The 15,451-nt window shown below is 45.5% G+C and overlaps 1 protein-coding gene across 1 annotated transcript in view; it reads left to right on the forward strand.

Moving 5' to 3' along the window:
- Window positions 1-15,451, forward strand: part of LOC138363419 (serine-rich adhesin for platelets-like) — a 107,795-nt gene that overhangs the window by 4,181 nt on the left and 88,163 nt on the right. Inside the window, 1 exon segment of the mRNA XM_069322509.1 lies at window positions 1,794-2,149. The gene's annotated coding sequence lies outside the window, so the exon portion shown is untranslated.

Below are 15,451 nucleotides of genomic sequence, written 5' to 3' on the forward strand. Positions count from 1 at the left end.
TGCTTCACTGACGAATTTTGTTCGAACCACAACGCTGTAAATGCTTCACCCACGTACTGCACATACAAATAATCACCAACATAACCTAAATACCTAACCTAACCTAATCTATGCCTATATATGCACAATATGTTAATATATTATAATAATAATTTATATTTGAGAAAATTCCTGTTTTGAATGAACAGCATGTACAATTTTATGGATGCGTCTGTGTGGTCGACCGCTGGATGTAATGGACTTGAGTCGAGGACAGGTTGCATAAACAGGGGGTTTGACGTGGTCATGGAATCACTTTTGGGTCTTTGTTTGGAGGAATGGGAATTTTGAGGGAGCATTCTATTAATATGAAAGCCATTATTATGGATACCTTATCAATCTGACAGGCATTGAATGCGTTTCTGAGGGAGAACCACAATGGTTCAGCTAACGGGTAGCTCACTAGTTTTAAGGCAATTTGAGGAACGTCCCATTACTTTTAATGCAATTTCAATGGGACAAGAAATAATTGAAAGTTCGTTGAAAGGGTGAACCCACTGTCCTGGAAAATGTTATAATATATGGAAGAAATCCTTCACCTATTACCTTGGAGACCGAGGTTAAGGGATGACCTTCCTTCCCTCCCCACACACTATAAAAGGGAAGACGTCTTCCTGGTCCACCAGTCGAGACAGAATATTGATAACTGTTGTAGACGGACAGATTCTTACGGAGATGATCCCACGCATCCAGCGACACCAACACATCCAGAGACACGCACATATCCTAGGGCGAGTGACGGAAATGTTATAAAGAACTTTTGTTTACCAACTATTGTTTAGCGTAAGAGTTGTGAGCAACTCTTAAATTGCTAAATTAAATTAAATTACGCTAAATTAAATTACATCCCAGTTATAGATAAGAGATGTAGTAGAATCACAAACGAATTCAAAGCTAGATATAACAACAAACATGAGGCTCTGGAGTCACTGCACTAGGCAATCGACAGCTGGTAAAGCTGAGTTTAGGAGCTGAGGTTGATGCTATACATATGTAGATGAAGTGATTATAGACAGACTTGGAAGTGGTGTGTAGGTTTGGTAATGCCCAGTAGCTAAGAGGAGTGCTAGTTACATAATAAGCTGTGCTTGAGTGCTTTAAAATGTCCTGGGACAGGTAATGTACGACGCTAGGAGTGAGAGTTGGGTGTGGCTTAGCCTGGCACAGCGAGGCTACCACAGCAGAAGACTAGGCTGGATGGAACGCGGGTATGGGAGGCAAGATAACACCTAGCCTAGTGATAGTATGTGTGAAGCCTGTCAGGCGCTTGCTTATCATACCACACTGTGCACACCTAGAACCCTTCCTCCTATCCTTTACCCCTCTCCTGCTTTACCAAATCTTAGGAGCATTTTAGAGTTTTCTTCAAAATAATGAGATGTCCAACCTCTCAAAATTATATTGTCGGCCACAAATAAAACGTTTTATTTTTAATTTGTGAATTACTTTGTTTTTACTATTTTTGTGTCAAATTTGTTGTGTTACGGTTGCCATTTTAGTCTTGTATTATCTTCATCTATCTTCGTGTTCTTATTTTCCCTCTTTCGCACTCCTCAACATCGTTCTCTTTTCGCCATCAGTTGCGTTTTTTGCTGATTCTGTTCTTCATTCTTTCCCATCTCTTGTTGTTTACCTTAGCGTATCACCTACATGGTTCAACATGTGTTGAGTCCGCTTTAATTCTTACGTTCAAGCGGCGTCTTGATTATCCCTGTGTTATATCTTCACCAACCACACCTTCGGTTACTTTCAAGGTTACTAGTGTTACGCAAGGAAGCCATAACGACTAGGAAGCCCAAGCCGAGGATGCAAGTAGCTAGACACACCAGAATTTCTAGGACCTGCAAGTACTGCCCAGAAGTGACGTCAGGGGCCCTCGCCTCACTCTTGTGGACATTCGCTAGTAACATACAGCAGTAATAACGAATAACAAACGACTAAGAGCACTAACGATGAACTGCTGCTCGTTAGCAAATGGTCGGCCACCTCCTGCAACTCTCTCCTCGAGCGGCAATAGCGGCAAATATGGAGATTTATAGCCTGGTGAAATAACATTTGGAGGTCCTCACCATCGTGCGTTTGACTCTACGGCTACCATCGGCAAGTCGAGGTTAGTTGTTCCTGAATATTTGTTTTCACTATTTCTTTTTGGGTTTCAGAACGGTTTAAAATATAAGTTGTAGAAGATGACACAATGTTCATTGTGTAGAATGATGACATTCTACACAATGTTCTTTGTGTAGAATGATGTGTTAACAGGCATCATTTAATATAAAGTTTGTAATCGTTGGACACCCAATCCTCAGATCTGAAAACGAAGACGTGACGACGTTTCGGTCCGTCCTGGACCATCATCAAGTTACTTGACTTGATAAGGATCCATGACGGACCGATAACGGTCCATGACGGACCGATAACGATCCAGGACGGACCGAAATGTCACAACCTTTGTTTTCAGATTTATGGGTTAGGCGTCTTATTTTCAGCCCCGTTATTGTGTCGTTGTCTGCGTTTGTAAACGTTATTTTTTGTTATTGTTATTATTATTATTATTAATATTATTATTATTATTATTATTATTATGTATAATCTGATATCATGTACAGCATACATATATTCTGTGTGTCCGGATCAGCATACAATCACCCTACAGATTCCAGCCGGAAGATTCTCTTCAAGTTCAAGTATGTTTATTGAGACAAGAAAGAAATACATCTCAAAGGGATAGAGTAGCTTAGGCTATTTCTACCCCCCCCCCCCAAGATTCTCTTAAAGGGACAGAGAGAAAGAGACAAAGATAAGGACACACACATACGCACACACATCATTAAAACATATAAAATCTTAATGAATTTTCTCTACCAGTTGATTGACTGTAAACAAAACCACGTTTTATTTAACTATTTCACGGAATGCTTCAGAAATACGAATAATGAACAACTGCCATTCACGCAAACCTTCCCGTTTAATTGCAAAGCTTTGCTGACTCCAATAAGTTAATTATGTTTAATAACTGAAGAGCGAAAATTAATATTTGTATTTCCATTATTATCTAATATCTTGTTCTTGAATTTGTCGTTTATCTTGTGAATATGTGAATTAAATTAATAGTGAATGGACACCAATGTTCATGATGTTTATTCTAATTAAGGTACTGTAGTTGATGTGAGAGTGGGGTGGAAGTTGAGCATGGTAGACAAATGTGCAGGTAGGGAAGTGCAAGCATGCAAACAGCTGCCCTGCCGGCACTAAGTAGGCATACCAGGAATAGTTGGTTAAATATTAGGTAATACAGCATCATGGTTCTTCACTTATACATTTCTTGAACATTAATAATAGAGTTGTCACTACGTTTTGGTCAGGTGTATCTTCAGCCCGTTTTCTTGATTTATCGCTCCGTAACAAATCCAACCTTTTATCATGGTCAGAAACCTACAACCCCAAGCAACCAATGTAAACTATCAAATCCAATGGATAACATTTATATTTTATTGATAGGTTGCATTTGTAACGTTGTTACAGTAGAGATTGTTGGGTTAGAGGCAGTGCTAGAGCTGTAACATAGACAGTAGCCGCGACAATTACTAACCTGAGGGTGTGCTGTGTGACAAGGAGGGAGGTGCACGCAATTCAATTTCTTTATTATGCACCCCATACCCATCCCGTGGGCGGTGGTGTAAAGGATTACAGAGGCACATAATCGGTTCAGGAACTGAACCCTCTTGGTGCACGCAGGCCGCGTCCCGCCCACCACACTGCATACCCGAAAAAAATATAAAAACAAGAGATGACTCAAACTTTCCTCCCCCCCCCTCCGGTAACCCCTCCCCCCCCCCCGGTAACCCCCGCCCCTGCCCAGTAACCCCCGCCCTTGCCTTGTCCTCCCCCAGTAACCCCTTTCCCCCGCCCTCCCCAGTAACCCCCACCTGGAGCAGTCATCCAGCAAGCCGGGGGGGGGGGGGGGGGAGGAGCCGGGACTTGGGACGGTTGTGCACTAGCTTAGTGCTGGCGGGCTTCTGTTCCATCATGTTCCCGCCTGATTGCTACTCAACACTAATTGCCTTATTCCGATGTTATTATATTAATTACTCGTTTGACTATTGTTACTGTGAGGAGAAGGGAGAGGGGACAGGGGTTCAGCGTTGAGTTGACTTTTATTTTGGTTAATATAGTAAGACATATAGGACCCGCCTCTCCCATACCGTCCCGCGGGAGGTTATGGAAGACTTCCAGCGGCACGTATTCCGGTGACAAATAAGCTGGCATAGCTTGAGTATAGCATCAGGTTGGTCACTGAGCAGAGGCGCACATACTTGGATCCATCACACCTGCCCACCCCACACCTGCCCACCACACACCTGCCCACCCCACACCTGCCCACCCCACACCTGCCCACCACACACCTGCCCACCACACACACACGGGGTAGAGACCTTGGCCTTGGCTGCACCGTCAGCGGCATACCTGTTGACCAACATCACCTGCTGGTTGGGCCTTCACGATAAGCTAATTAAAATATTGAATGGTGTGGAGGTTGTATTTACTGGGCCGCTCCCACACCAGCTGCCCCGGGGTCAGGAGTCTCTCCTCGCTGCAGTGTTCTGGGGTTGTTCTTTATTGTTCTTTATTCTCTGTTTTGCCTTGGGGTGTTGTCAATGTTTTAACACTGGTGCCAACACAATACACATCTACCTATAGTCAACTCAGCTCACAGTCATTTCCTCTGGGAGCGTGGGACAAGTCCTGGGCTCCAACTCTCATAAATGGTTAATTCTTACCATTAAACTTGTGTTTAGAATGGTTGTTCAATACTCCAGAGGTTGTAGATATTATTGATACTGTCACTTGAACAAATCCACAAGGGCCGTGACGAGGATTCGAACCTACGTCCGAGAGGATCCCAGACGCTGCCTTAACCGACTGAGCTACAGGTGTTATAGTGTTAACGTCCAGGAGTGGATACACTGATGTTCCTAGTGCAAGCCTAGCAACGACAGTCATTCTTCAGCACGTTGCAATATCTTACAGCATTATCAGTACCTCCAGAATCATGGCGAGGGTAGAGGGGCAGGAAGAGGCGTGACAGCCACACTACACTAACCTGGCACCCATCACCTCCACGTCCTCCATCATTCACTAAACCACTAACCATCGCAAACCAGAAAAACATCTTTCTTATATAAGCGACTTAAGACCCGCACTGAACCTGCCACTCTGGCCAGGAATGTGGCCCCTTGTAGGTGAGCGGCGGTCCTGGCCACCGTGGGAGTATGTCCCCAGGCAGGCCACCGTGGGAGGACGTCCTCAAGCAGGCCACCGTGGGAGTATGTCCTCAAGCAGGCCACCGTGGGAGTATGTCCCCAGGCAGGCCACCGTGGGAGTACGTCCTCAAGCAGACCACCGTGGGAGTATGTCCCCAGGCAGGCCACCGTGGGAGTATGTCCTCAAGCAGGCCACCGTGGGAGTATGTCCCCAGGCAGGCCACCGTGGGAGGACGTCCTCAAGCAGGCCACCGTGGGAGTACGTCCTCAAGCAGGCCACCGTGGGAGTATGTCCTCAAGCAGGCCACCGTGGGAGTATGTCCCTAGGCAGGCCACCGTGGGAGTATGTCCCAGGCAGGCCACCGTGGGAGTACGTCCTCAAGCAGGCCACCGTGGGAGTATGTCCTCAAGCAGGCCACCGTGGGAGTATGTCCTCAAGCAGGCCACCGTGGGAGTATGTCCTCAAGCAGGCCACCGTGGGAGTATGTCCTCAAGCAGGCCACCGTGGGAGTATGTCCTCAAGCAGGCCACCGTGGGAGTATGTCCTCAAGCAGGCCACCGTGGGAGTATGTCCTCAAGCAGGCCACCGTGGGAGTATGTCCTCAAGCAGGCCACCGTGGGAGTATGTCCTCAAGCAGGCCACCGTGGGAGTATGTCCTCAAGCAGGCCACCGTGGGAGTATGTCCTCAAGCAGGCCACCGTGGGAGTAACTCAACAATCAGACCACAACACCTTCCTATCATAGCATGACCCTTCCAAGTGCTCACGTGGCTGCTAGTATCTGATTGGCTGAGGCTGCCCCGTACCATCGTTGCCTCACCAATTAGAGGGGTTGGTCACTTGTCAGCGTGTTAATATATACAACACTAAACATGTGAATAATACAACAAATGGTGTTAACTGTGGAGACACAGGCGCGGACCACCACGTGCTGTACACTACTCTGTGACTGTGAGGATGGTCATGTGGGTGGTGGAAGTGTTGTTAATGGGTGGAGGAGTTACCAGCAGGTGGGGGGGAGAGAGAGAGAGAGAGAGAGAGAGAGAGAGAGAGAGAGAGAGAGAGAGAGAGAGAGAGAGAGAGAGAGAGAGAGAGAGAGAGACAGAGAGAGAGAGAGACAGAGAGAGAGAGAGACAGAGAGAGAGAGAGACAGAGAGAGAGAGAGAGACACAGAGAGAGAAAGACAGAGACAGACAGAGGGAGACAGAGACAGACAGAGGGAGACAGAGACAGACAGAGAGACAGAGACAGAGACAGAGAAAGGGTAGAGTGAAGCCACCAGCTAGTAGGAAGACAGACAGGTGATTCGTTTAGGCAAGAGAGGAGAGCTGTTAAAGCCGCGTCAGTGTAAGTCTTGCACGCGACTCTGGTCCATAAGGTCTGCAAGAGACAGTGTTGCCCCCCGGCTGCAACTCTCAACTTCTCCTTCATGTTCAAATACGAGCCTCATTTTTGTGTATACCTGTGGACAGCGAGTGTATTTACGCTGCTAACAGTCAACGACACGACGACACACATGCCCGCTCACACACCCTAAACGTCCTGAAGACACCCAAGAGCATTTTGAGAAATTCTTTCACACACACCCCAGGAGATCTTGGGGCCAGAAGAGGATAAGCCACGTATGGGCGGCTGAAGGCCGGAACGCGCGGAATAATTGCTGGAATGGTTACTCTTAAGAGTAGGAGCCGCATTTGTCCTTATGATCCTGACTAGCTGGGGCTGTTAGGGTGAAGAGGTAATGCTATTTCCTGGCTACTGCGGCCCTCTTGGGCTGCCTCGACCGCTCTTTTGTGTGTCCGGCCGCCATTGTTCTGACCCGAGGACCAGCCCTTTAACCCTTCAACACACACCCTCCCTCCCTCCCTCTCTCTCCCGGCCCCATCACCACGTCTCCTGCTCCTCCAAGCCTGAACCTTCACACACGGGATATATGTGTTAATATTGCCCTGGTAGTTAGGACAGGCTTGGGACTGGTAAGTCCTGCTCCGGGCCCTCTGGCTCCTGCCGGACGGGTCTCTAGTCTGGCGAGTGTGGGCCCCAGGTGTGCAGAGTGCGGGCCCCAGGTGTGCAGAGTGCGGGCGCTGCAGGTGTGGTGTCTGGAGACAAGGAAGAGAGCAGTGTGCTGCTGGCTGGTGTGGTGGTGGCCGCACAGTGTGCTGGGGAAGGGGACCGGAGGGTTAAGAGAGAAGAGGACGAATAATAGCGTATAGCGATAACAGGAGAGACAGACACAAGGCGACACACACACATACACCAGCCGCCGCCCACCACACACTTGTTAGTGCACGCCTCCGCCTGTGGGTGCACACACGCACCCGTACACACACACGGTGCACACAGACGCGCCCTGACGCACACACACGGTGCGACAGAGCCCGAAAGCGACAAATATGGGGTTGGGAGGGCGTGGCAGAGCTTGGAATGGCCGCGTGGAGCCAAGTTCCAAGGTTAGCGGGGTCAAGTGTTGGACCAACTCACATCTCTACCCTCCTTCCTCTTCACTCACACTCTCCTCCTAGCACGCACTTCGCACTCAATTGCGTTAGAGCCTCACATGCGGGACGCGACTGCACGCAGGTGCTCTAGTTTAGCGTGAGAGTGAAGGCGGTTGCGTGGAGCGGCGTGGAGGGAGGGAGGGACGGGGCATCAACCGTGTTCAGCGGAGGTCATTGTCGTCCGGGATTCACCTCCTTTATCCTGCTCACGTTTCGGTGTGTACCGTGTACCGGAGGCCGTACCGCGGGACACACCACCGAGCCCCTCTCCCTACTCCGGGTACCTCACGCACCACACCTCCGGCAGGGGAGCAAGGAGGAGCAGGTCGTTACATCTCGGCCATTAAAATATCGAGGAACATGATTTTCTCCGCTTAAGCGGGGTTGGAGAGCGTAGGACTCTGGTGGCGCCATCTTTAAAACTTCCCGCTAGGCTTCCTTCCTTTCCAAGTCGTTGGTGGATGTTATCGTCTTACAGCCGCCTGGTATCATGGTATCATACTGTCCTTGATATCATTCACCTCACAGTAATTATTATACCACGCTATCGGATTACTCTCGGTACAAACAATGAGGAACGGAGCGAAATAATGTGACACGCGTATGAAGGGAGATTTGATTTTTGCGTTGTGGATCGTCTTTTGCAAAATGTTGCACGTCGGCTGGGCAGTGGTGGCTTTAGTCTCGGGTATTTTGTTTGTTTTGGTATTATTTTCTACCACAGACGTGGCCAGGCATTTACAATGCTAATCAGCATATATACACATTTTCTTCTGTCCTCCATGGACAGATTGAGAGATGTGTTAAACATATAGTTCAGTGATTTATTGAACAATCAACCACTGAAGGTGATTGTAGTGCTTTTAAAATGCTAATCTGACCTTCAGACGTAAATACACAGATTTACGTCTGTATATATATATATATATATATATATATATATATATATATATATATATATATATATATATATATATATATATATATATATATATATATATATATATATATATATATATATATATATATATATATATATATATATATACGTACAGACTCTGCCACTAGGCTAGTCCCAGAACTAAGTGTTATTAAGCACTTAATCACTGAAGGTGATTAAGATGCTTTTACAAGTTCAGGTTATAGTGACATCACATACATTGTATAACTGATGGTAGTGGCTGATGGTGACACTAGTTGTGGGTGGGTGGTTGTAGGGGGGGGGGAGGTCCTGGTTGGGGTGGTGGTTGTGGGTGGGTGGTTGTACTTTCCTATGGGAGAGTGAGGATACAGGTGTCTAAAGGATGTTCTTATATTTGCCGGCGTTTCATATGCTGCTGATGTTGTCTTGTTCGTGTGTGCCTCTGGTGTTTGTATTTGAATTATATCCACGCCAAAATCTTTGATCCCTATAGTTGTCTTCCCCCTTATGGTGTAGTTACCTTCTGGTCTCCTCTCTCTCTCTCTCTCTCACCTTCATTACCTTACACTTGTTGGGACTGAATTCGAGTAACCATTTTTGACCACTCCTGGAGTTTAAGGTCTTCCTTTAAGTCCTTTCCCCATTCCTCATCTGTTTCTCAGCTTGCGCCATTCATAACATATGAGTTCATACTCATATGAACTCGTTCCTCATAAGTGTTGCATCATGTGCAAACAATGACATGTCCCAGCTCCCGCCAAACACACACCGAAACTACGACGTTAGTACAACGTTCGAACAAGTGTTAATACCTCCTAACTAGTTATAACAACCAACATAGCAAGTTGTAACAACGTTCTAATACGTCATAAACACGTTAAGCCAAGATGTAACAACTTTATTACAAGTTGTAACAAGCGGAAAAATAGAGACAGTTTCGGTTTGTGTTTCCAGGGAGCTCACTCCCGCGGGCAGGTCCTTCACTGATATTAGGAATGGCGGCCGTCCCAGGGGCCAGATTCACGAAGCAGTTACGAACCTGTACATCTTTTCTCAATATTTGGCGACCTTGTTTACAATTATTAAACAGTTAATGAGCTCCGAAGCACGAGGAGGCTGTTTATAACAATAACAACAGTTGATTGGCAAGTTTTCATGCTTGTAAACTGTTTAATAAATGTAACCAAAGCTGTCAAAGATTGAGGAAAGATGTACACGTTCGTAAGTACTTGCGTAACTGCTTTCGTGAATCTGGCTCCAGGACACAGCCTCTTGCTCTACCTTTACTCACTCAAACTAAACATTTTGGCTTACTAAACATCTGTAAAAGTGAAAGAATAGAGCAGTGGCTGCTCTGGCTGGTGAAATGCCAATCACATTAAATAAAATAAAAGGAAAACAAAGTAAATAAAGCTGCTGTTGACCTCTTTACGGCGTGAGAGCTGCAGGATAAATTCCAAAAATAATGAAAAATTTAAATATTTAATAGCAAATAAAACAATTACTCTACTTTGCGAGAACACAAAATACATTGCAAAATGAACAGGTGACAAGTTACGTTAATAGCAAAGAGATGTGCGGGACACATACTTTATACAAGAGCTGCTCCAGTCTCCAGACACCCAGGGGAGTGAGAGTAGATCTTGTAGCTTGGAGCATGAAGAGTATTCTGAGGTCTGGCCATGTTGTTGTTGTTATAGATTCAGCTACTCGGAACAAGTTCCAAGTAGCACGGGCTATGGTGAGCCCGTAGTGGACTTACCTGGCACAGGAGCGGGGCAAGTAGCACGGGCTATGGTGAGCCCGTAGTGGACTTACCTGGCACAGGAGCGGGGCAAGTAGCACGGGCTATGGTGAGCCCGTAGTGGACTTACCTGGCACAGGAGCGGGGCAAGTAGCACGGGCTATGGTGAGCCCGTAGTGGACTTACCTGGTACAGGAGCGGTGCTGTGTGAATGTCAGTCTGGCCTGATTGATTGATGAAGATTAAGCCAGCCCAAAGGTTGCACGGGCATGAATAGCCCGTAAGTGGTGTCCATTTTGAGCCATTACCAGTATCAAGAGCTGATACTGGAGGTCTGTGGAGGTGTGACTGCACCCTGCGTGACGGGAGATGTCTCCCGTACAGCAGTCTGGCCAGTGGTGATCTGCTTATATATGCGGGCCAGACCTGATGTAGATGGCGCTGCTGTGCATGTAACTATCGTCGGTAGACTCAAACGAGTAGTTAGGCTGGTTGACAGGTGAGTGGAGTTGGCCCCAGACAACTGTCTCGGTGTCTCGGGTACTAGGGGGGGGGGGCGTCGTCTGCTCCCGACACAGACTTCTGCAGTCCGTCCTCCAAAAATGGGGAGGTAACTGTACAGAGCCCCATAAGTGCAATTATGTACTATGTATAACAGTTAAGAATTGTACTTATTTACACTAAGTATTAAATCATACTGTCAAATATATTGTGAATATTTGAGTTTACCTAAAAAGCTGAATAGAAAACCACGACCTAACCTAACTGTCTTAGTTTGTGAAGATAAGAATTGTATTGCATCTTAATTATAACTACGACTTAACTTATAGCTGTATTGATATTACAGTTTTATAAAACAACTAAAACTAAACTAAAATATTGCAATAAATTGTAAAGTAACTCAGGATATTTTCAAATTTTGTATAAAATTTCTATTGTTTAATAAAAGTGAAAAAGAAAATCCTAATATTTAAAACTTGACTTTAGCAACTGAGCTTTAAATTTCATCTTAAAATTTTAAGTGCCCTAACAGAAAACGAGGAGATTTAAATCTGGGGATAAGTAAATGTAACAACTCCATAAGTACAATTATGTACTATGTATAGTAGTCAGGAAATGCACTTATTACGCTTAGTATTAAAACGTACTGTCAATTCAGAGGATGGGTAGCACATATTATAGTTGTTAATTTCTTATACTTGAGTATGAAGGTTGTTGAATAGACGATAAAGGAAGGAAGGACATATGAGATTAAGAAACAAGGAGTGTATTGTGAAGACTAATAATAAACAGCAGCTCTCCTATGACTCTGTAATATCTCCATTGGTCAAACTATTATTAGCGATAAGACCTACCATTAATGTATAACGACTTACTGTAAATATATAGCTCTTGAAATAGAACATTCTCTGTAACTACTGACATTATAACTATAAGGTGTGAAGGATAGATGAAATTGTTTATGTAATAATCTAAGATGAGGTCTGATAAAGACCTTTTGTGCCCTCTGTAATGCTTTTTGCGCTACCGCTCACAGGATGAGCATGAGGTGCACAATAAACTAGCCAATCAAATCAAGCAAGAGATTTCCGTCAGACATGTATGACGTGATCATGTTACCAGCGCCCGGGTTCATCACTGAAGGCATGATAACTGACAACCAACTTCCCGTATGAGGTCACGAGTCTGAGCAACTCAGAGGCTCGGTATTATGCCTTTTTATATGGATTTCTTACCCGGCCGAGGCGGTCGTCTGCCCCCTTGCTCGGCGGTGTCCTTGACGTCTCCGGCCACTGTCAACCTTCTCAGTAACGCCCATTGTTTAGGTCAAGTGCGCCGGTGTACACGGCTCTCATGTGCTGTGTGTGTGTGTGTGTGTGTGTGTGTGTGTGTGTGTGTGTGTGTGTGTGTGTGTGTGTGTGTGTGTGTGTGTGTGTGTGTGTGTGTGTGTGTTGAGGGACATGTCTCTCTCTCAGCCTCAGGGGGCGGGAACGTCACAGGATGTTGTGGTTGTTGATCCATTGTTGTCCCTCAGACGTCCTGGCCTGCCAGGTGTTGGTAACATGTTATAGTGTTCCACCAGGTGTTGGTAACATGTTATAGTGTTCCATCAGGTGTTGGTAACATGTTATAGTGTTCCACCAGGAGTTGGTAACATGCTATAGTGTTCCACCAGGTGTTGGTAACATGTTATAGTGTTCCACCAGGTGTTGGTAACATGTTATAGTGTTCCACCAGGTGTTGGTAACATGTTATAGTGTTCCACCAGGTGTTGGTAACATGTTATAGTGTTCCACCAGGTGTTGGTAACATGTTATAGTGTTCCACCAGGTGTTGGTAACATGCTATAGTGTTCCACCAGGTGTTGGTAACATGCTATAGTGTTCCACCAGGTGTTGGTAACATGTTATAGTGTTCCACCAGGTGTTGGTAACATGTTATAGTGTTCCATCAGGTGTTGGTAACATGTTATAGTGTTCCACCAGGAGTTGGTAACATGCTATAGTGTTCCACCAGGTGTTGGTAACATGTTATAGTGTTCCACCAGGTGTTGGTAACATGTTATAGTGTTCCACCAGGTGTTGGTAACATGTTATAGTGTTCCACCAGGTGTTGGTAACATGCTATAGTGTTCCACCAGGTGTTGGTAACATGTTATAGTGTTCCACCAGGTGTTGGTAACATGCTATAGTGTTCCACCAGGTGTTGGTAACATGTTATAGTGTTCCACCAGGTGTTGGTAACATGCTATAGTGTTCCATCAGGTGTTGTAACATGTTGGTATTCTACCAGGTGTTGGTAACATGTTATAGTGTTCCACCAGGTGTTGGTAACATGCTATAGTGTTCCACCAGGTGTTGGTAACATGTTATAGTGTTCCACCAGGTGTTGGTAACATGCTATAGTGTTCCACCAGGTGTTGGTAACATGTTATAGTGTTCCACCAGGTGTTGGTAACATGTTATAGTGTTCCATCAGGTGTTGGTAACATGTTATAGTGTTCCACCAGGAGTTGGTAACATGCTATAGTGTTCCACCAGGTGTTGGTAACATGTTATAGTGTTCCACCAGGTGTTGGTAACATGTTATAGTGTTCCACCAGGTGTTGGTAACATGTTATAGTGTTCCACCAGGTGTTGGTAACATGTTATAGTGTTCCACCAGGTGTTGGTAACATGTTATAGTGTTCCACCAGGTGTTGGTAACATGCTATAGTGTTCCACCAGGTGTTGGTAACATGCTATAGTGTTCCACCAGGTGTTGGTAACATGTTATAGTGTTCCACCAGGTGTTGGTAACATGTTATAGTGTTCCATCAGGTGTTGGTAACATGTTATAGTGTTCCACCAGGAGTTGGTAACATGCTATAGTGTTCCACCAGGTGTTGGTAACATGTTATAGTGTTCCACCAGGTGTTGGTAACATGTTATAGTGTTCCACCAGGTGTTGGTAACATGTTATAGTGTTCCACCAGGTGTTGGTAACATGCTATAGTGTTCCACCAGGTGTTGGTAACATGTTATAGTGTTCCACCAGGTGTTGGTAACATGCTATAGTGTTCCACCAGGTGTTGGTAACATGTTATAGTGTTCCACCAGGTGTTGGTAACATGCTATAGTGTTCCATCAGGTGTTGTAACATGTTGGTATTCTACCAGGTGTTGGTAACATGTTATAGTGTTCCACCAGGTGTTGGTAACATGTTGGTGTTCCACCAGGTGTTGGTAACATGCTATAGTGTTCCATCAGGTGTTGTAACATGTTGGTATTCTACCAGGTGTTGGTAACATGTTATAGTGTTCCACCAGGTGTTGGTAACATGTTATAGTGTTCCACCAGGTGTTGGTAACATGTTATAGTGTTCCACCAGGTGTTGGTAACATGTTATAGTGTTCCACCAGGTGTTGGTAACATGTTATAGTGTTCCACCAGGTGTTGGTAACATGCTATAGTGTTCCACCAGGTGTTGGTAACATGTTATAGTGTTCCACCAGGTGTTGGTAACATGTTACTGTTCCACCAGGAGTTGGTAACATGCTATAGTGTTCCACCAGGTGTTGGTAACATGCTATAGTGTTCCACCAGGTGTTGGTAACATGCTATAGTGTTCCACCAGGTGTTGGTAACATGCTATAGTGTTCCACCAGGTGTTGTAACATGCTATAGTGTTCCACCAGGTGTTGGTAACATGCTATAGTGTTCCACCAGGTGTTGGTAACATGTTACTGTTCCACCAGGTGTTGGTAACATGTTATAGTGTTCCACCAGGTGTTGGTAACATGCTATAGTGTTCCACCAGGTGTTGATAACATGCTATAGTGTTCCACCAGGTGTTGGTAACATGCTATAGTGTTCCACCAGGTGTTGGTAACATGTTGGTGTTCCACCAGGTGTTGTAACATGCTATAGTGTTCCACCAGGTGTTGGTAACATGCTATAGTGTTCCACCAGGTGTTGTAACATGCTATAGTGTTCCACCAGGTGTTGTAACATGCTATAGTGTTCCACCAGGTGTTGGTAACATGTTAGTGTTCCACCAGGTGTTGTAACATGCTATAGTGTTCCACCAGGTGTTGGTAACATGTTAGTGTTCCACCAGGTGTTGTAACATGCTATAGTGTTCCACCAGGTGTTGGTAACATGTTGGTGTTCCACCAGGTGCTGGTAACATGCTATAGTGTTCCACCAGGTGTTGGTAACATGCTATAGTGTTCCACCAGGTGTTGGTAACATGTTGGTGTTCCACCAGGTGCTGGTAACATGCTATAGTGTTCCACCAGGTGTTGGTAACATACTATAGTGTTCCACCAGGTGTTGGTGTTCCACCAGGTGTTGGTAACATGTTACTGTTCCACCAGGTGTTGTAACATGCTATAGTGTTCCACCAGGTGTTGGTAGCATGCTATAGTGTTCCACCAGGTGCTGGTAACATGCTATGGTGTTCCACCAGGTGTTGGTAACATGCTATAGTGTTCCACCAGGTGTTG

The sequence above is a fragment of the Procambarus clarkii genome, chromosome 11 (genome assembly GCF_040958095.1).
Source record: "Procambarus clarkii isolate CNS0578487 chromosome 11, FALCON_Pclarkii_2.0, whole genome shotgun sequence".
Classification (NCBI taxonomy): domain Eukaryota; kingdom Metazoa; phylum Arthropoda; class Malacostraca; order Decapoda; family Cambaridae; genus Procambarus; species Procambarus clarkii.